Source organism: Sciurus vulgaris, assembly GCF_902686455.1.
Source record: "Sciurus vulgaris genome assembly, chromosome: 3".
In the NCBI taxonomy this organism is placed as follows: Eukaryota; Metazoa; Chordata; class Mammalia; order Rodentia; family Sciuridae; genus Sciurus; species Sciurus vulgaris.
This window is the reverse complement of record NC_136463.1, coordinates 61,485,510-61,507,931: the sequence shown is the minus strand read 5'-3', so window position 1 is coordinate 61,507,931 and position 22,422 is coordinate 61,485,510. Positions and strand designations below refer to the sequence as shown.

The window sequence follows — 22,422 nt, the reverse complement described above, 5'->3', positions numbered from 1 at the left end:
AGCTGCACTAATATTTAGGATGATCCTGGCACAGTGACCAGGAATTCCTGAAGCTCTGGGTCAGGCAGTGTCCTCGTGCATCTAACTCACACCCTGGCTCAGGGTCAGGGCACTGAATCCATTTGTGGAAAGAAAACCAAAAATCAGGATGTACCAGGCACAATGTAGGCACACACACAATGTAGGTATCACACACACATCTATAACATGACGTGTGACAGACTCAACATGCAATTGCACCTAACAGGTAACCGGTAATACATAACGTGTATCAACATATGCTTAACATGCATGTATGACACATGACATTCCTCCTTTTGCAAGTGAAGACACCAAGGCTCAAGGCATGGTGACCAGCTCTGATCATGTTGGAGCCAGAGAATGAGTTCCCTTTGTGAAGCCATGTGCTCTGAACTCAGAAGTGATTGTTCCCTTCCTCTGTTCCCTTCCTCAGCATCAGCCCGTGGCCTCCCCTGCACCGCCCCATTGCCCTCTGCAGGCTCCTGAGAAGCACAGGGTACCCTACTGGGGAGACACAGTCACTCCAGGTGTAGCCATCCTTATCAGCAGGCCTTACCTGGGCCCAGGGTTTTCCATGTGAGCAGGGCTGCAGCCCAGGCATGGGTGCCCTGAGGCACAGTCAGTATGCTGTTTTCTCCACATGGCAGTCCTTGAGTCATGTTTGAGGGAGGGCTCCTTTGTTGGAGAACAGCTCAACACTGGGGACCTACCTCACCTCCGAACGTCCCTAGACCTTGAGAGTTGGCAAGGCTGCCATGTTAGACCCTTCCAAAGTTTGGCTGTTCCATGAGGCTGACATTAAACATGCCTCTCTTTCTTCCCAATGCCTCTGGCAAGGTATCTCACCAATGAAAGGCAATGAATGCAGTGTAGCTTGAACTGCTTGCTTATTCAGCACCACCAGCAGGAAGGAACCAGGTCAGTGTGGCGGCTTAGCCCGCTGATGACTTTCTGAGGGGAAGTATCAGGCCAATGCCAAGAAATCCTCAGCTTTTCCTATGCTGAGAGATTGCAGGTGAAGCCATGAGCTTGCTCTGCTGAGGAGTACACCAGTCACACCTGCTGAGCAGACAGACACAATTGAGACCATCTTAGGAAAATCACAGGTGATTCATTAGAAAGATGGTAAAAAAAAAAAAAAGGAAAAAAAAAAGCATTTGTAACAAAGGAGTGACCAGTTATCTCAACTCAGCTTTAAAAATTAACAAGAGTGATTTCCAAAAGAACCAAATGTAGAAGTAATGCTTTTTAATAAACGTATAACGTTAGTCAAATAAAAAAAAAAAAAGAAAGATGGTCTAGAAAGCATGTTCCAATGATTGGATTGAGGGAATTTTACTGAGTACCCCTGGAAGACATTACATTAGGGAAAAAAAAATAAGACTATCAAAGGAGTCTTTATGATCTTGTTTGAAAATACCGATTGCTTAGTTTTACAAGAATTTATCACTAATAAGGAATCTGAGGAAACAGTTCAGGGAAAATGGACAGTGGGGGACCAGGTGAAACCCACCTGTGCCACTTTGTAATAGTGTAATATAATGGAAATATATTTTTAACTTTCTGAATAGTAGTATTTTACACTAAGGAAAAGTGTTTACAAAACCTGGAAAGGTCAAAACTCCAGCAGATATAAACAGCAATAACTTATTACAAGGATCCAGCAATGATAAAATTATTATCCTACATTTTAACTCAAGAACTTTGTTATTGCCAGTCAGTACTGAGAGGTGTGGTTTTGCTATAGGGCATGAAACCAGATAAAACTAGTTTAAGCCAAAAAAGGGGGCATTTATTAAAAAGCTACAGGGGTCTGTATTTCAGAGTCAAAGAACACACAAAGGACAGCACAAGCTGTCAGCTCTCTTGCCAGTCTCTCTGTGTGTCTTTTTGTTTGCTTTTGGTAGTACTAGGGATTGATCCAGGGCCTTGCACATTCTGGGCATGTGCTCTACCAACTGATCCACATCCCAACCCCTCTTTCTTATCTCCTGTCTCTGTTTTCAGTTTTTCTCTGTGCATCTCCCCCCCTTTTTTTTTTTTCTTTCTATTGGGTTGCTGGTCTTTTATGGATTCCTGATGGCTTTTTGTTTAGGTTTATTCTCTTCCCTAAATTTTCCCTTCACTGCCTTTCAGTGTGTTCCCTTAGCCAGGCAGCAGGATATTAAACTTTGTCAATAGGGTACAAGAGAGGCCCTGCAGGAGGGAAAGGCTTGCTTCCCTGGTTCTTTTGTGCTTGCTTGGCATGCTCTTTATGCTCCATTGGCAGGCTCCTGCAGTGCATGCTGCATCTAAGGTCTGGCTCCTGCCTCTTGGGCACCTTCTCCAGTACCATGTTCTGACAGTGTGCACAGTTCCTCCTGCATGCAGTCCTGCTGCACACAGAAGCCAGCAGCACTGAAAGGCCAATGATTCCTCCTGCCAATAGCACTTCCTTGCCCCCACCCTGTCAATTCCCAGGTGGTCTTATAGTGGCATGCCTCCAGTGAGACATCTACCTATGAATAGAAGGTGGATTTCCAGATAATTCCACTGGTGTGTTGCCACAGTGACATCCCCTCCAGTGGACTGAGGCCCATCAGGGCTGGATCTTAGTCTTGGGTTGGGGGCAGCTCTTCTGTGGGTACTGTATCACAGCCCTAGAGGTAGTGGCTATTTCTTTTTTTTTTGCTATTCCTCTATTCTTTAGTGTTCTCTTCACTTATTAGTAGCCAATCCCTTGTGTTATGGTTTGGATGTGAGTTGTCCCCCAAAAACTCAAGTGTGAGACACATAAGAAGGTTTAGAGGAGAAATGATTGGGGTATTAGAGCCTTAGCCCAATCAGTGAATTAATCCGCTGGTGGGATTAACTGAGTGGTAACTGAAGGTGGGCAGGGTGTGGCTGGAGGAGTGGCGTGATTTTAGGGTATATATTTTGAATCTGGCAAGTGAAATCTCTGTCTGCTTCCTGATCATCATGTGAGTTGCTTCCCACCACCGAACTCTTCTGCCTTGATGCCCTGCCTCACCTTGAGTCCTGAGGATTGAAGTTGTCCTTAGACAGGTCTCTGAAACCCTGAGCCCTCAAATAAACTTTTTCTCCCCTAAGATTGTTCTTGTCAGGCCTTTCAGTCACAGTAGCGAAAAAACTGACTAAAACACCTTGCTACTTTATCCCCCTTTTAATAATTCTTTATATTAAAACTTCTGTTCAAGTTATAGTATGGTTTCTCTCTTCTGAATGGCCACAAAGACAGTCCAGTTTTCTCAGTGTCTCTGGTAAGAAGTCTCTTTGAAACATACAAGTCCACATCTTCCACTTTGAAGACTCCATCCAGGACCAGCACTTGGTTCTATTCCAGAGTCCAGTACATGGGAATTTGACCCAAGAAGGTTAACTGTGCCCAGACCATTGGGACATGTGGCTGCTAGAAATAACCTGGTGGGTGATGGGGCAGCTAAAAGGTCATTGAAGCGGGATCTCAGGAGGTGTCTACTACAGAATCATTTTCATTAAATATAAAAGGGCATATAGGAAACCAATTTATGTATATAATGTAAAATTACCTGACTGTTTAATGAATATGGAAACATTAGTAGTGGTGCTGAAGTAATACTCATGGTAAAGCCTCCTACTGATTACTGTCTTTCCTAATGACTTTCTTTTTCCTTTTTTATTTTTCAGTAGCAGAGATTAAATGCAGGGCCACTCTACCACTGAACTATATTCCATGCCTCCCCCCCACACACACTTTTTAACATTTTTTAAAATTTAGAGACAAGGTCTTGCTAAGTTGCCCAGGCTGGCCTTGAACTTGTGATTTTCCTGCCACACACTGAGTCACTGGGATTACAGGCACGTAACACTGTGCCCAGTTGCTCCATTTTGTTCCATAGTTGCATGGATGCATGAGAGGTTATTTAACCAGTTTCATCCAGTCTTTTGTAATGGCAAGCAGTTCTACAAACAACATTCCCCTACATAATGTCTTTGTTCCCTTGGGCAAGTATATCCATAAGAAAAATGCCTAGAAGTGGTACTACTGTGACAGAGGACTGTGTCCTTTGAATATTTTAAGGTTTTTGTCAACTTGTCCTTCAAACTAGTTGTATTAATTTATCCCTCTGAACAATGTGTGAGAGTCTTTACCCTCAATGAACTTTAAAATTCTTGTCTAACCGGTGAAACATAATTTCACTTTTCAAAACTCATTGGGATGGTTGAACACCTTCTCTGTGTTTAAAGGGCATTTGCATTTCTTTTCCTGTGGAATCAATAATGCTCTTTGTCATTTTCTATTGTGTTCTTAGTCTTCTTAACTGGTTTGATATGTACTATTAAGGGAATTATCTTTTTGTCATGTTGAGACTGTTCCTTTGGTTTGTTGAAGTCTTGCATTTTTTAATTCTTATAAAGTTTTAAAAAAATGTTAGAGCCAAATCTATCAGTTGCATCAGCAAGGAAGATGTTCAGCTACAGAAAACAAAAAACAGCACATGATGACTTTTTAACAGAGAGGAGAATATTTGTTTCAAGCCAAATACAGGTAAGAATTTGTTCTTCATTGGTAAATTGCATTGTCTGGAGCCCACCTTTCTGGGTTGTCTGATTCTGATTATATGGGAGCTTATTTATTTATTTTTAATAATAAGTTTTAGATAACTGTGATGCAAAATATTTCTAGTCTATTCATATGCAAGCGAATTATGTAGCAGGACAGTCAGCTCTCCCTCACTGTTACACAGTTAGCCTCTGTTTATACATTAATTTAAATATTTTATTAATAAGTGTATCCATTCTTTGGATGATAATACCCTGGCAGTTTCCTCATTTTGCATTAAATAAAACCTTTAATACATGCTAACTTTTATTTGTAAAAAAAGTCATAATTTTACCTTCTTTCTACATTATTTTTGCACACATGTGAAGCCTGGAGGTAGTGCAGTCCAGGAGCACAGTGATGCCACCAGTGAACCAGGCTCTCTTCATTTCCCCACCTCACTGTCCTTAGCATGCACTTGTTTTTTTTAATTTTAAACAAATGGGATAAATGTTGTTTCTCTGTTTATACATGGAGTAGAGGCGTTCCATTTGTGAATGGATAAAGAAACTGTGATTTTATATATATATATATATATAATGAAATATTACTCTGCCATAAAGAATGATAAAATTATGGCATTTGCAGGCAAATGGATGAAATTGGAGAATATCATGCTAAGTGAGATAAGCCAATCTCAAAAAACAAAGGATGAATGATCACTGATAAGCATGCACTCTTTGTCACCCTGTTGGTCCCCCACATTGTTAGTAGGTGGCTGCTCCATCTCCAGTCCTTGGGTCTGGGTTACAGATAGGGAAGGGCAAAGAAAAAAGAGGTCAGATCTGTAATAAGGAAGAAACACTTTCACAGAAATCCACTTCCGTGTACATTGTACTACTTAGAACTGGATCATATGACTTTAAGTGCAAGGGACTTTAGAAAGAAATTGGGCACATGATTCATACTCTTCCATCATCAAAAGCAGGGCTTTTTTTGTGTGTGAAAAACAAACAAACAAACAAACAAACCTACATTTGGTTGCATTCTCACATTCACCTCTCAATGGGTTGCTGGACTGACCCTTCTGCCTTGTTCAAATCTCCACTTAAATGTCACAATGTCACCTCCATAGAAAGGTGGTCCTTGAAAATGCCATGCCACTGCCCATCCCAGTCACTACTTATTAAATTTCATTCTTGCCATTTATAACTCCCTGGAATCTTAGTGGTTTGTTTACTTGTTTATTATCCATTTCTCTGCACTAAAATATGAACCTCCTGAGAGCAGGAACATCCACCATGTTATTTACCTCTGAGCCCCAATCCAAGAGCAGGCCTTGGTGTATAAAAGGGACTCAGCCAACTACTACAACTTGGTGTGTTCAGATGGTCCTTGGAGGCACAAACCCCTCTATTATGTGGCTCAGGTGTGAGGGGAGAGATTGCAGGGGCGATATGGAAAAGGGCTCAAAGCTTGCAGCAGGCGCTGGCGCGCCTCCACTCTCTAGCTGCGTGACCTTTACTGGAACACAGCCTCCTGAACTCCCTCACCTCACCTGCGGAACCGTTCCCGCAGGCAGTCGTAATCACAGGCAGCAGGGCAGGTGGTGATTTGAAAACCATAGAGCACTTAAAAGATTTAAAGGATTGTTATATTACCTTGAAACACCAAGACGTTGGATTATACAATGTGTGAAAGACAAATAGAGGTGAGAGGGAGAGAAAGAGAAGGGAGGGAGAGGAAGAGGAGATGGAGAGGGAGAGGAAAAGAAAAGGAGAGGGAGAGGGAGAGGGAGAGGGAGAAGTAGAGGGAGAACTCAAACCTGAGAACTTATGCACTGACCTTACCCACTGCTCTGTGAGGTTCTCGGTATTCTCTGGTTCAGTTGCCTCCACTTGTCTCTTATAAAGGATTAAAAGTCAGAGTATAAGTGACTATAATGCATAATTTCCTGAATAGGGCATAATGACTTGTGATTTTGAATCTAGATGAAGAGTAGGAACTTGTTCCCTGGGTCTTTGGTCCCTATGAAAAGGGAGACAGAATTTAAGACTCTTCATGCCCTAATTGGTCTGGGGTATCTGAGAACTGATGCTTGGATAACAGTTTGATGAAGAAGAGGCTGAACAAGGCCCTTTACCAGTATTGGAGAGGCTTTGGGGAGGCAATCCCAAGGGACTTTCTTGAGATGAACAAGGGTAATTGCCCCAATGTTGATATCAAGGGGCAAAGACCTTGGGAAATGAGTCTTGTTTACAAGAAGTAAACAAATCATTACTGTGCAGCAGTCCTGAAAGTTGCCCTAGGAATAAGGGTAAATGAAAAATAAAGAAGAATCCAACATTCTGAAACCATCTTTAAGTCATTAGAAGAGATCTGGAAAGTCCCAGGCACTCATCTTGGTTCAAGATGGATTTCAAATATTAAGTAAAAACAACTGAAAAAAATTGTGTTTGGAGGTAAACAATGTCCCTTAGACCTCAAATCATTTCTTTCAATGTTATTAATCATAATGTCCAACACATAAACAAGGATAAGTAGACATATGAGAAAATAAGCTTCCAAAAGCAAGAACCAAAAAATGGAACGCATGTAGGGACTCCAGATATTGTAATTATCAGACAGAGTGAACAACAATGATGCTTATGTTTTAAGTAATAAAATGAAGCTTGAAAGTGAAGGAGGAATTTTAAAAATCCATACAGTCATGGCTGCTTGGAAGAAGGACACACTGTTTGCATTCTAGAAGTTAATCTGCATTTCCTCTAGTCACTGTTTCTGCAAGGGTAGCTTCATATCCATTCACATCACCCCCTTGCTATCCTCACCAACACTTCTATTTATTTTTTAAATTTTTATTATAAACAAAAGTGATCCATGTTGTCTCTGTTTGTACATGAAGTAAAGGCATACCATTTGTGTAATCATACATCTACATAGGGTAATGGGGTTTGATTCATTCTGTTATTTTTTCCTTCCCTCCACCCCTCCCACTCTTCTTATCCTTCTATACAGTCCCTCCTTCCTCCATTCTTGCTCCCCTCCCACCCCCCATTATGAGTCATCATCCACTTATCAGCGAGATCATTCATCCTTTGGTTTTTTGAGATTGGCTTATCTCACTTAACATGATATTCTCCAATTTCATCCATTTGCCTGCAAATGCCATAATTTTAATATTCTTTATAGCTGAGTAATACTCCATTGTATATGTATACCACAGTTTCTTTATCCATTCACCAATTGAAGGACATATAGATTGGTTCCACAATCTGCGAATTGAGCTGCTATGAATATTGATGTGACTATATCTCTGTAGCGTACTGATTTTAAGTCCTTTGGGTATAAACCAAGGAGTGAGATAGCTAGGTCAAATGGTGGTTCCATTCCAAACTTCAGAGGAATCTCCACTGCTTTCCAGAGTGTCTGCACTAATTTGTAACCCCACAAGCAATGTATGAGTGTGCGTTTTTCCCCACATCCTCAGCAACACCTATTGTTTCTTGTGTTCTTGATAATCACCAATCTAATTGGAGTGAGATGGAATCTTAGAGTAGTTTTGATTTGCATTTCTCTTATTACTAGAGATGTTGAACATGTTTTCATATATCTGTTGATTGCTTGTAGATCTTCTTCTGTGAAGTGTCTGTTCATTTCCTTAGCCCATTTGTTGATTGGGTTATTTGTATTCTTGGTGTAGAGTTTTTTGAGTTCTTTATATATTCCGGATATTAGTGCTCTATCTGAAGTATGAGTGGCAAAGATTTTCTCCCACTCTGTATGTTCTCTTTTTGCATTGCTGATAGTTTCCTTTGCTGAGAGAAAGCTTTTTAGTTTGAATCTATCCAAGTTATTGATTATTGCTTTTATTTCTTGTGCTATGGGAATCCTGTTAAGTAAGTCTCATCCTAAGCTGACATGTTGAAGATTTGGACATACTTTTTCTTCTATAAGATGCAGGGTCTCTGGTCTGATTCTGAGGTCCTTGATCAATTTTGAGTTGATTTTTGTGCAGGGTGAGAGATAGGGTTTTAGTTTCATTTTGTTGCATATGGATTTCCAGTTTCCCCAGTCCCATTTGTTCAAGAGGCTATCTTTTCTCCATTGTATTTTTTGGCACCTTTGTCTAGTATGAGAAAATTGTATTTATTTGGGTTTGTGTCCATGTCCTCTATTCTGTATCATTGATGTACCTGTCTATTTTGGTACCAATACCATGCCATTTTTGTTATTATTGCTTTGTATTATAGTTGAAGTCTGGTATTATGATACCTCCTTTTTCACTCTTCCTGCTAAGGATTTCTTTAGCTATCCTGGGTTTCTTATTCTTCCAGATGAATTTCATGATTGCTTTCTCTACTTCTGTAAGGTACATCATTGGTATTTTAATTGGAATTGCATTGAATCTGTATAGCACTTTTGGTAGTATGGCCATTTTGACGATATTAATTCTGCCTATCCAAGAACATGGGAGGTCTTTCCATCTTCTAAGGTCTTCCTCAATTTCTTTCTTCAGTGTTTTGTAGTTTTCATTGTAGAGATCTTTTGCCTCTTTGGTTAGATTGATTACCAAGTATTTTCTTTTTTTGAGACTATTGCAAAAGTAGTTGTTTTCCTCCTTTCCCTTTCAGATGTTTCATTGCTTGTGTATAAGAATGCTTTAGATTTATGCATATTGATTTTATAGCCTGCTGTTTTGCTGAATTCATTGATGAGGTCTAGAAATTTTCTGGAGGAGTTTTTGGATCCTCTAAATATAGAATCATGTCATCAGGTAATAGTGACAGCTTAAGTTCCTCTTTTCCTTTTCATATCCCTTCAATTTCTTTAGTCTGCCTAATTGCTCTGGCTAGAGTTTCAAGGACAATGTTGAATAGAAGTGGTGAAAGAGGACTCCCTGTCTTGTTCCCATTTTTAAAGGGAATGCTTTCAGATTTTCTCCATTAGGAATGATGTTGGCCATTGGCTTCCATAAATAGCATTTACAATGTTCAGGTATGTTCCTACTATCCCTATTTTTTCTAGTGTTTTGAGCATGAAGGGGTGTTGTATTTTGTCAAACGGTTTTTGTTTGTCAATTGAAATAACCATATGATTCTTATCCTTAAGTCTATTGACTTGATGGTTTATGGTTATGGATTTATGGATGTTAAACCATCCTTGCATTCCAGGGATGAACCCCACTTGATCATGGTGCACAATTTTCTTAATATGTTTTTGGATATGGTTTGCCAGTATTTTCTTAAGGATCTTTGCATCTATATTTATGAAGGATATTGTTCTAAAGTTTTCTTTCCTTGATGTGTCTTTGCCTGGTTTGGGTATGAGGGTGATACTAGCTTCATAGAATGTGTTCTGTAGGGTACCCTCCTTTTCTATTTCCTGGAATACTTTGAGAAGTATTGGAATGAGTTCTTCTTTGAAGGTCTTGTGGAACTTGGCTGAGAATCCATCTGGTCCTGGGCTTTTCTTGGATTATAGGTTTCTAATGTCTTCTTTTATTTGGTTGATTGATATTGATCTGTTTAAATTGTGTATGTCCTCCTTCAGCTTGGGAGGAGCATATGTCTCTAGAATTTTGTCAATGTCTTTGGTAGTTTCTATTTTGTTGGAATACACATTTTCAAAGTAGCTTCTCACTATGTTATGTATCTCAGTGGTGTTTGTCATAATATTTCCTTTCCATCACAAATTTTAGTAATTTGAGTTTCTCTCTCCTTCTCTTTGTTAGTGTGGCTAAGGGTTTATCTGTTTGTTTACTCTTTCAAAGAACCAACTTTTTGTTTTGTCAATTTTTTGAATTGCTTCTTTTGTTCTCACCAACACTTTTGTCTTTTATTTCTTTGATAATGGTTATTCCAATAGGTATGAAGTGATGTTTCATTGTCATGTAATATCTGTTCTTATTAATTTGATATTGCATACATATTCTATTCTTTAACAATTGTTATATTTTATGTCTGTTATATTTTATAATGTATGCATTACATTTTATTTTGAAGTTTATATATTTGAAACACATCCTCCAAACTAGCACATAAAACCCATGATTTCATGATTATTTTTAGCTAAATAAAAAAAATGTGAACCAATAAAAAGTCAGTTTAAGTATCTGTCAACTCTTAACAGTCACTGTCTCATGTCCAGACTTGCTTGTTTTACCTACAGTTTCTTCCTCATCCTGTATCCCTTTAGATTATTTTGAAGCAAATTCTGTATATCATATTGTTTCATTGGTAAATTCCTGTATGTATCTATAAAAATAGAAATTCTTAAGGAAACAGGTATATATTTATACATTTCTTAAGGAAATAATCACTAGCTATTATCTCTCCTAAAAATATAACACTGTTCATATCACCAATATGGTTCACATTCATAACTGCTCTACACAGATAAAAATAATTCATTGCTGAAGAATTAGAAAATAACAAATCAAACCCCCTGTTAAGAGAAGGAAAGAAATAAAAAAATAAGAGTTTAAAGAAACAAAATGGAGAAAATGGAGAATTAAATAATACAAAATATCAATGAGAGTTTTTTTTGTTTTTGTTTTTTGTCTTTGTTTTTGTTTTTAAAGATGAAATTGACAAAGCTCTACCCAGGCTACCCAGGGGAAAAGTAGAAATTAAATAAGAAATAAATAAGGAAACATTATAGCTTGTACTCATACCATAAAAATAAAAAGGATCATTAGAAATATTAAGAACAATTATATGAGAACAACTTGGAAAACCTAGAAGAAATGGATAAAATTCTGCACAGCACAGGAAAACAATTAACAATTAAATAGGCAGCCTACAGAATGGGAGATCTTTGCCAGCTATGCATCTGTCAGAGGACAAATATCCAGAATATACAAAAAACTCAGATAATGAAATACCAGGGAACAAGTAATCCAGTCAATGAATGGGCAGATGAGTTAAGAAGACACTTCTCAAAAGAAGAAGTGTATGATGTCAAATAGACACATTAAAAAATGCTCAGCACCTTTAGCCACCAGGGAAATGACCATTAAAACTACACTGAGATTCTATCCCACCTGTCAGAATGACTTTTTATAATAAATAAAATAATAAGAAATGCTAGTGATGATTCAGGGAAAAAAAGAACACTTATACACTGGTGGTAGGAATGTAGATGGGTATGAGTAGTCTGGAAAACAGTATGGAGGTGCTTCTAAAAGCTAAAAATAGAACTACCACGTGACCCAGCTATCCTACTCCTGAGTACATACCAGAAGGACTCAGGCAGGGTCCCCTCTAGGACATGGGAGGAGCTAGGGAGCAGCACAGTGCCACGCAGCTTCAGTTCCCCATTCCCACTTCCTGGGCGAGCGGTGTCTGTGAGGCACCTGCTGCTGGCATGGATACCAGCCACCACCACCGCCGCCGCCTGGTGCTGCTTCTGTGGCGAGGGGAGAACGAGGAGGAGGAGCGTGAGTTCAAAGACACAAATACACAAAATAAAGGACAAAATATTCTATGAAACAGATCTTCAATCCAATATAACATTTTGATGCTTGGCATCTAGAGTCCCTTGTGCCCTCTCTTATCCAGCAGCAACTGTAGATAAGAACCAAAGAATTTTTGAAGTTTGGGCTTGTAACCTGGATGAAGAGATGAAGAAAATTCAAGTTATTGGGAAATATAATTACGTTGCTAAGGACACCGAATTTCCAGGTGTGGTTTTGAGACTCATTGGAGAATTCCGGAGCAATGCTGACAATTGAGATGTAATATAGATTTTTTGAAGACAATTCAGCTAGGACTGACGTTTATGAAGGAACAAGGAGAACACCCTCCAGGAACTTCGACCTGGCAGTTTAATTTTAAATTTAATTTGATGGAAAAAATATTTGCCCAGGAATCTATAAAGCTATGAACAATCTGGTATCCAATTAAAAAAAAAAAAAACATGAGGAGGAAGGACTTGAGATCTAGTGCTTTGAAGAACTTCTTATGATTTCAGGAGTGTTCCTCTGTGAAGGAGCTAAATGGTTATCACTTTACAGTGGTTGTGACTTTGGCTATTTAATCAAAATCCTGCCAATTGTAATTTGCCCAAGGAAAAACTTGACTTCTCTGAGATCTTTTGATTGTTCTTTCCTGTCACTTATGATGTGAAGTGCCTCATGAAAAGCTGCAAAAATCCTCAAGGTGGATTACAGGAAGTTGCTGAATAATTAGAGCTGGAACAGATAGGACCAAAACATCAGGCAGAATCTGATGAATTGCTTACAGGAATGACCTTTTTCAAAATGAGAGAAATGTTCTTTGAAGATCATATTGATGATGTCAAATATTATGGTCATTTGTACGGCCTTGTTTCTGATTCATCCTATGTACAGAATGGCGCAGGGAATGCTTATGAAGAGGAAGCCAACAAGCAATCATGACATGAAATAGTCTTTTTTTTTATTTGACCTGCACACATGCTTGTATACAGGTTTTATCTCTGGTTGAATCCTTTGAACAGTAGACAGTACCTTTTCCCCCCTTTTGTAGTACATTTGTTTTTTGCCTTTCGGTACTAAGTATGACCATTCCTATCTCAGATCTTAATAAATACAAGTATATTCAGGTTAAATTTGATCTTAATTTGAAATATATTTTAGCATGTATGACACAGTGGGGAAGCCTACATCACATTGAATGATTTGATGAATTTTACCTGCTTGAGCTTGTCCCCCCAGCCCCTTTCCTAAATTAACTAGCACTGACTGTAATTTATTTCCCTGTTTCATGTCTCTCCCTTCCATTCTGCAGGAGTTTTAACTATATGAGATCGTGAACCATCACCATTAATTGTGTACTTTAGAGAGTGATTGCAATCCTATTTTATCAGAACTTGTGATTTTTCTTGCTCTTAGCTAGAAAAATGTCCATCTGCAAACTTTCTATAGTATTTTTTTGACCTACAGAATATAATTGCACAGGTGTTGTGCAAATTGTTGATTCAGGAAGATTAATAACAACAAACTACTGAGGAGCTTAATAACTACTGTTTCTGTATGTAGTATTTAATCTTCCAAGCATATCTAGTGTCTGGCAGTTTCTAACTGGCATATGTAGTCTTTGTGACTGAAGAATTTTCAAACCAGCTTTATACCCTTCGGGTGGGGGGAACCACTTATGATTGGATATTTAGTATCTGCCAGGAAATTGGCATTCAAGAGATTGAAGCTACACTTGTTTTATTGTAGCACACTTCCCTTGATCTGCTTTTTATTCCATTACTGTTAACCATTTTTATTTTATAGCCATACTTGATGATGCTCTTGATTTGTTGATTATACAAATCAATTTCATTACATTTCAAAGATAACAAGTCTTTAGGTATATTTTATATCAAATTGAAAGACAAAAATTGTGCTTTCATAGTTGCTACAAAGAAATACTGGAGAGATGTGGTGCAAAACAACAAAATACAAAATATATATATATACACACACACAAACATATATATTGCTAATAAAATTATGTGAGGAGTATAATGCTTATTTTGTTTGTATATCTTTGCAGCCTATTTTAATACAATGACAGAAGAGACTGTGAAATATTTAGCCATGCAGAATATGTGACCAGACCAAAGCATGCTAGGAAGATCTTTTGGTAATCATTAACTCTACCCTAAAGTTATACTGTGTTATCTACACTTTGATCAGTAATATTAGCAAATTTCCAAATGTTAGAAACATTAATTCGTTTCCCTTGTACATTCTTTATTCATGATATTACAGTGCTATAACTGGGTAGTCTTTTTTAAACAAAACATTATTTGCAAAACAGAGGGTATTTTTTTTAAAAAACTTTTGTAAATAAAGGCTTCAGAAATGTTAAAAAAAAAAAAAAAAAGGAGTCAGTCAGCATCCAGTAGGATCCCTACCCGTGTTTATCATGGCACTACACACACAAACCAAGCCATGGTATCTGCCCAGGTGTCCTTCAGTGGATGACTGAATAAAGGAAATATGGCATATATACACAACAGACAATTATTCAGTCATAAAGAAAAACTAAATCATGTCATTTGCAGGAAAACAATTGGAACTGAGATCATCATGTTAAACAAACTAGACTAAGATAAATATTGCATATTTTTGGTCATATGTGGAATCTAGAGGAGAAAAAGGCCATGGGAAAGTAGAAGGGGTTACAACAGATGAATGAATAAGGAAATTTGGTGTATATACACAATGGAAATTAACCATAACGAAGAATAAAATTATCACATTTGCCAGTAAATGGATGTAACTGGAGACTATCATGCTTAGAGAAATAAGCCAATCCTTCAAATCAAAGGCTGAATATTCTCTCAGATATGTGGATCCTGACACACAATAAGGTGTGTGGGGGGGAGAATAGAAGTTCATTGGATTAGAGAAAGGGGAATGAAGGGAAGGGAGGGTGGATGGGAATAGGAAAGACAGTAGAATGAACAGAACATAACCTTCCTATGTTCATATATGAATACATGACCAGTGTAACTCCACATCATGTATAACCACCATGAGAATGGGATCCTAGTTAGAATAAGTTATAATCCATGTATGTATAATATGTCAAAGTATACTTACTGTCATGTATATGTAAAAAGAACAAATAAAAAATTGAAAACAAAGTAGAAGGGGGACTGGATATGATCAGAGGATGTTACAAGCACATTATATATATGTATGAAAACACAACGAAACCCATTATCTTGAACAATTAAATGTGCTAATGATTATAGTAATAGAAAGAAAACTACACTCTAATAGATTGATAAATTTGATAAAATTCAACATCCTGTCAGGATTTAAACTCTCAACAAATTAGGTATAGAAGGGAAATGCCTTATCACAATAAAGGTTTGTAGAACATTGTGCTTAATGTGGAGATGCTGAAAGAGTATCTTCTAAGTCTGAAATAGAGACAAGAGGTCCTCTTTCACTACTCTCATTGAACATAGTACTGAAATCCTTGGCCAGAGTTAGGCAAGAGAAAGGAGTTAAGACCATCCAAACAGGAAAAGAAGTTAAATTGTCCCTATTTGCAGATGACATAATCTGAAGATTCCACCAAAAAACTCTTGGAACCAACAAATGTTGGGGGCTGTGCCATGTTGATCACATCGGCAGCGAGGAGGTTAATTGACATAAGCACACTCAGGTGATTTATCGTCCACGCACACAGTGTATACGCATGTGTTCTTGAGCACTCCTAATCGTGCCTGCTCCCAGCATCTGGCCTAATCTGCGTAAGAGGCGTGGCCCTGCTCTCCTCCTCCTGGAGGTGATATAAGCGTAGGTGGAGCAAGACAGCGCAACATGCATGGCAGAAGCTAGTAGGGAAAAGTGGCAGCAGCTAGAAAACACGCGCGGCAGCAGCCAGAAGAAAGGAAGTGGCTAGCCAATAGAAGCAGCGAGTAGGGGCAGTGGCGGAAGGCAGATTGCAGAACGGAGAACTGAGATGCATCACTAAAGCACCTTAGGTAGACTACCCTTAGTTCACAGGATGCAGGACGCACCAGTAAGAAGCAGCAGACTTTAAGTGAGGCGTAGTAAATCTCTCTTCCTCTAAGCTCTAAGCAAAGCCTGTCCTTCTCTCAAAGTCTCTCTTAAGCAAAGTCTCTCTCTCCCTCAAAGCAAGTAAACCTCATTTCCTCTATCCTCTATAAACAAACAAGCAAGAAAGCAGTGCACTAAAGAGAAATATAGAAGTAGCTCAGTTTCCAGTCCACCACCCATAAGACCCGTGCAAGTTGTTGCTGCAAGCGGTGACAAATATCCAAGGATTTTGTACCGCAAAGAGCAGTGACAAACAAATACACTTAGTAAAGTTGTAGATGTTTATCATTTCTTTATCATAAAAGTTCAAAATTCTACTAGCTTTTTGAAATGTACAGTAATAATTGTGATCTCTATCACCCTCATGTGCAATAGCTCACCCAGAGTTCTTGCTCCATCTAACTGCAGCTTAGTCCCCATTAACCAGCCTCTCTCCATCCCGCATATATTTCTATAATTTGTCAACTCCACTCTAATTCATGCTTTTTAAATTTTTGCTCCAAATCTTCAACTGTTCTTTCTATTTAATGCAACAGCTCCACAAGAGTCACAGGAATTCTTAAAACACACCCCAGATGGAACTAATATGTCTTAAATTCCTGTCTTGTTTACTATTGTCATTAAAGACACCCATTTCCTGTCAGTGGCTCAACCTCAAATCCCTGAACACTGGTGTACTTGCTGCTATCACAAAAATGACTACATTCAATTGTTTCTATTTCCACATTATCTCTGCATCTAGATCATTGGTTTATATTTTCCTTCCATATATGTGTGAGATCATGTGGTGTTTGTCTTTTTGTGCCTGATTTATTTCACTTCCCAAAATGTTCTTTAGGTGCATCCATGCTCTTGAAAATGACAAGATGTCATTCTGTGTATGACCAAATGGCATGGTCAATTCTACATCCTCCATCTTTTTTATTGAAAGACGTGGACTAATTCATTTCATATTTCAAAGATATGACTCTTATCTGTAAAGGAGAGTTATTTCATTTATTCCACAGAACTACTTTGAAATCCTGCAGAATGCTTTTAGAGATGTCCAATTAAACTCCTCTCTCATCACTTCTCCATCTTCCCTTACTTTTCTGTCTCACCCAATCCTTGATGTAAGACAAGTATCATTGTTTCATGCAGAGCTTTTATCTCTCTGTCATCTTTCTATCTATCATAATTGGATAAATACTCTGGAACTCACCACCAAACCTGAAAATTAGGACTGTGGTCGTATCCTTCATCTAACCATATGGTACCCCAAGTTTCATTTCCCTGACTCTCTCGAACTGCCTCTCAGCTGTGCTCTGTGGACATTTGTTTTTAATGCACTTTTATGTCATATATGTATACTCTTGAAAAGAATACATTTTTGGTTGTTTTCATTGCTTACAGACTTATAAAAGGGTATCAACAATAATCCTTGGGAATTTGCAGTTTTAAAATTTAATATTTTGTTGCCAAGATTCAACCAAATTGTATTATGTCTCTGTTGACCACTCAGAAAAAAAAAAGAGATTTATTTGTTGATGAGGGTGATTGACTCCAATGACCAAGGACATCACATTGCTGTCATATGATGGAGTACAATGAGGACTGCCTGGAACTATCTGTGGGATGCCTCTTAGTATTTCCATGCCCAACAGATGAAATTAGTAGCAACTCTATCAGCTCCTCTTGCCCTAAAAAAGTGCTGTTGAGGGTTTAGATCCCTGAAAACTCTAAATCACCTGTCCATGTGAAGACTGCGGGGCAGCTGAGTAGCTCTCAGAGTTAGAGTGTCAGATATGTGGTCATCCCTCCTCCATGTCCCTAGGTTCTGATGACCACCACCACCTTTCCCCTTTCATTCCCCTGGTCCTAGAGGAAGCAACTTCTTCCACACTCAATAATCGCTGGGCGAGCTCAGCATTCTTTTTCCTTCCGTTAGTCTCTTTCAGAATACACGTTTTTATTGGATTCTTTGTATTCAGTGTTCTTGATTTAAATACACCAGTTGTGATTTCTATTTCCTGAACCATCCTAAGTAAGCTTCATGCACATATCAGCTATAGAGTCTTTTCCAAACTTAGTCAATCCTTGGGTTTACATGAAGTAATTTAAATTACTGTGTCAATATTACTTCAGGACAGCATTCTTGACAGAATTGAAGGGAGATGGCTAGGACAATAACTTGACAGAGTAGGACAATAGATTTTATTTGCAATTAAAGGTATAAATATACACATAGATTCTTAGGATTATTGTAGGAAATAAAGTAGGGAAGGTCAGTTCCCTCATCTAACTTAAGACAGGAATAATGTGAATTTGATTTCAGCAGTTAGGTGTTTGGACTTCTAAGAATATACATTTTCTCAGCTTTTCTTTTGTAGTGTTCTTTGGGAACTTAGTATTTCTCTATGTTAAATATTTGAGATATTCCATTTGACCTTAATGAGTTATACCTATGGCAGAAAAATTAACCTTATGTTCATTATTTAAACGTAATAGTGAATGATTCACTCATTCATTTAGCACATTTTTATTAAGAAGTTACCATGTGTCACACTGTTCTAAGTCATTAAAGACATCCGTTCTAAGTCATTAAAGAGCAAGGAACAAGACAGACCCCAAACCTCCACATTTAGGCAGGGAGAGATAGACAATATGTTTATGTGACATATTTATTGCTTCACCTTGAAAATACCCTAAATAAAATACCTTTATTTACTGCATCCTGTCATCATTCATTCACACAACTTTATATTAAGTCATAATCAAATCCTTTTTGGTTTCAAAGAAGATAATTGTGATAGTTCCCATCTTGGTGTTTTAGGGTCACTGGAGACACTAAAATGTGAATACCATCATCTTTGAACATTCATGGACAAATTCTTGACAATATGAATAATCTATAGAAGATAATAATTTTATGTTTTACCTGGCAGTAAGAATCATTTATAAGTCATTAATGATTTGAGAAAGTTTTATGATTTTCTCATAAGTAAAACAAGTCATAGACTGTGAGGTTCCTTAGTGCGTACTTAGTGATGTGCTGGTTTATCTGTTTTGGAGCTATAAATATAATCAGACTTAGTGGCCAGAATCATGGCCTCACCTTCCCTGGGCCACTCAGGAGAAAACCAGTCATGTCATTATTGACAGTGCTCTTTTCCTTCATTTATTATATAGTACCTAAGATATTGATCATTGTAACTTTATTTCATGTCAGAATAAATTGTATTAGTGTTTGATTTTGTTTATTAAGTCAGAATCATTATTACTTTAAACCATCAAAAACCTACATTACTGTCATTTTAGTAAAATTTTAGAGAGTCCAATGATCTTAAGAGACAGTCTATTTTAATCAATATGAAGGAAGCAAAAAAATATATTCCTAGATTTCTTAAATATTTTAAGGATGGATAAATCATGTCTACTCTGGTTATCTCTAATCATTATCAGATTGCATATTGGAGACATTATTGTCATTCACCTATTCCACCTCTGCCAGGGTTTACTGGATGTACTTTATATGACCAATATTGTGAGGATAGTCACGTGTGAACACAGCTCCTGCCCTCAGAGTTTAGAAAGCCTAGTAGGCAGGATGAAGCATAACTGTCAAATAAAAATGCTGACTTCCAGTCTTCAAAGAATGAGCTATTCTGAACACACTTTGTGATGCCTTCAAGGCAGATATTATTGTTTCAAAATGTAGATGTAGAAGCCAAGGTTCAAATATTTTCCCAACTTTACTCTGCTAGTGAGTACATGAACCCTATACCTTGTCTTGTTGATCTGCCAACAGGAACAGTAATGTTGCCAAGCAATAAATTCCATAAATTTTTTCACTAAATGGTTATAAGATTTTGGAGACTAGGAATTTGGGGCTGTAAAGCTCAGAGGCAGCTTCTTGTAGGGTAGGACAGTGGAGCTGGAATTCCAAGTTCCTCCCAGTGGTGAGCACAGTATCTAGTGTATGACCTCACATTGCTTATGAAGAACTTCTACTGTAGAAGAGTTTCTTCAGAGCAGCCTTCATGTCTCAGTTTCTCAGACTGTAGATGAAGGGATTTAACGTTGGGGTCACTGCCATGTACATCACACCAATCACAGCATCCTTTAGGCTGTAACTGGTCAGAGGTCGGAAATACATGCCCATAACTGTCCCATAGTACAGAGAAACAACTGTGAGGTGAGAGCCACAGGTGGAGAAGGCTTTGTGTACACCCTTAGTGGATGGAATGTGGAGGACTGTGGAAAAGACATGAACATAGGAGACAATGATGCATAGTAATGGCACTGAGAAAACACCAACCACTAGGTACATCATCTTCACGTTCAAGTGTATGTCAGAACAGGACAGCTTGAGCAAGGGGAAAATGTCACAGTAGAAGTTGGCCACTTCCTTGCTGCCACAGAAGGACAGACTAGCTGTGAGCAGAGTGTGAGGAAGGGCATTGGCATTTCTAATCACCCACGATGCAACCACCAGCAGGATGTAAGACCACAGGCTCATGATGGTTGTATAATGAAGAGGGCGGCTGATGGCTATGGCTCAATCATATGTCATTGCTGCCAGCATGTAGCTGTCCGTGTTGGCCAAGGCTATCATGAAATACATCTGTGTCAGGCATCCCACAAAGGAGATGACTTTGCTGCCCAGGAGATGGTTGGCCAGCATCTTAGGGATGGTTACAGAGGAGAAGAAGATGTCAACAGGGGAGAGATTGGCAAGGAGGAAATACATGGGATTGTGGAGGCAACTGTCAGAGAGAATGGCAAGGATGATGAGTAAGTTTCCCATCACAGTGATGGGGTAAATGAACAGGAAGAGGATGAAGAAGAAATCCTCCTGCTCCTGCTGACCCATGACTCCCAAGAGGATGAACTCCCTGGTAGAAGACTGGTTTTCTTGTCTCATGACTCCTTCAACATGAAAGATAGAAGAGTCCAGAATTATTAGTGCCATTATGGTGCATTATGATCTTCCCTATGCAACACTTGTGACTCAAGTGATCAGCTTTCTTAATGCCTTCCTTTATAAAACCCAGATATGCTCAAAGTTTGGGGAAATATTCCTGTTGGTCTCTGGAACTAACTAACACTCAGTCAGACACTCATGTGTGAGAAGTGAGCAATGTGTGAATCAGAAGTGCTCATCTTCCCTATCAGCACACCATAAACACCCAGGACTCAGGCATTTCATAATTAAATCTCATATTCCATGGTCTAGAGTCTTTGTTAGACCTTAGGAAAAATCATAAATACATGACTAATACAGTTTATTCATTCATTTGTTCACCATTTAAGGCATAGTCACTGCTCTCAAGTGCCTGATAATTTAATGGAGAAGCCAGCATCACAGACTAATTTTATTATAGATGATAAGGAATAGAGAGAATTTTGGGGCTTTTGACTAAGTTCTAAAGGGCAAAGGATTTGTTAGTGGAAAGATTAACCTGGAAGTGTGGAATTGTTCCATTGACCAAAGAATGGTCACAAGACCCATAAGATATTGAATGGGTACACTGGTATTGGGAGATTGTAAGTCACAAGGGTCACTGGGTTTAGGTTCCACCAAAATAAACCCAGTGAATTTTCTCCCCTACTGTCCCATTTTGAAAGTAGACTTTTACTACCTTCTTTAAGAGGTTTTTATATCTGACAGGTCCTCAAGTATACATAATCACCATGCTTTTCTCTCCAGTCTTCTTTCTGTCCTTGGTTATTTCATGTTGTAACTCATGGAACTCCACAGTATCTACAACTACCATTCCATAAACTCTCAGGTCTATTTTGGCAGACCTTCCCATATTTCCACATCGAGTCCTCTGGTCAATATTTCTGGCCAACCCCACTCAGCATATATGTAGCCTAAGAAGACTGTGAGACTTTTGGAAGTGGAATATCATACATTGTTTATTTTTAGCTTCTCCAGATTAATAATGGTGAAGTGTTCTTCATTGCACACATCAACATGCTTTCCCTCAATATTGCTTGTGTGAAATCCTGGTTCATGGCATTACCTAAGTATAGGATGCTCACAAGAAAAATCTCCCATTTTATTTCTCATCAATGCCTTGGTTATTCTGATTCTTATTTTAATATATACACATCCACCTTATACTTCATATCTCAGTGCTTTTGTTCACACCATTTTACTCTTCTAACTGAAATCTCATTAATTCTCCTTGACTGCTCCACTGTATGTTCCTCTTTTACCCATTTTGCAATGCAAGACATATTAAATATGACAGACTACTAGCTGCTTGTCCAAATCCATGCTATTCTCTTCTTCTTGGACATTCAACTAGACTACACTTCCCAGGCTCCCTTGTGTTGA

General features: G+C 38.3%; 1 protein-coding gene and 2 pseudogenes across 3 annotated transcripts in view; 2 read left to right on the top strand and 1 right to left on the bottom strand.

Moving 5' to 3' along the window:
* LOC306656057 (olfactory receptor 1D2-like) overlaps positions 1-22,422 on the top strand; it is a 382,885-nt gene that overhangs the window by 324,118 nt on the left and 36,345 nt on the right.
* On the top strand, positions 12,326-12,946 carry LOC306656096 (CCR4-NOT transcription complex subunit 7-like; annotated as a pseudogene). The gene has a single exon. The product of its transcript is annotated as a CCR4-NOT transcription complex subunit 7-like (transcript).
* LOC306656075 (olfactory receptor 1A1-like) lies at positions 20,071-21,000 on the bottom strand (annotated as a pseudogene). Its single transcript has one exon. The product of its transcript is annotated as an olfactory receptor 1A1-like (transcript).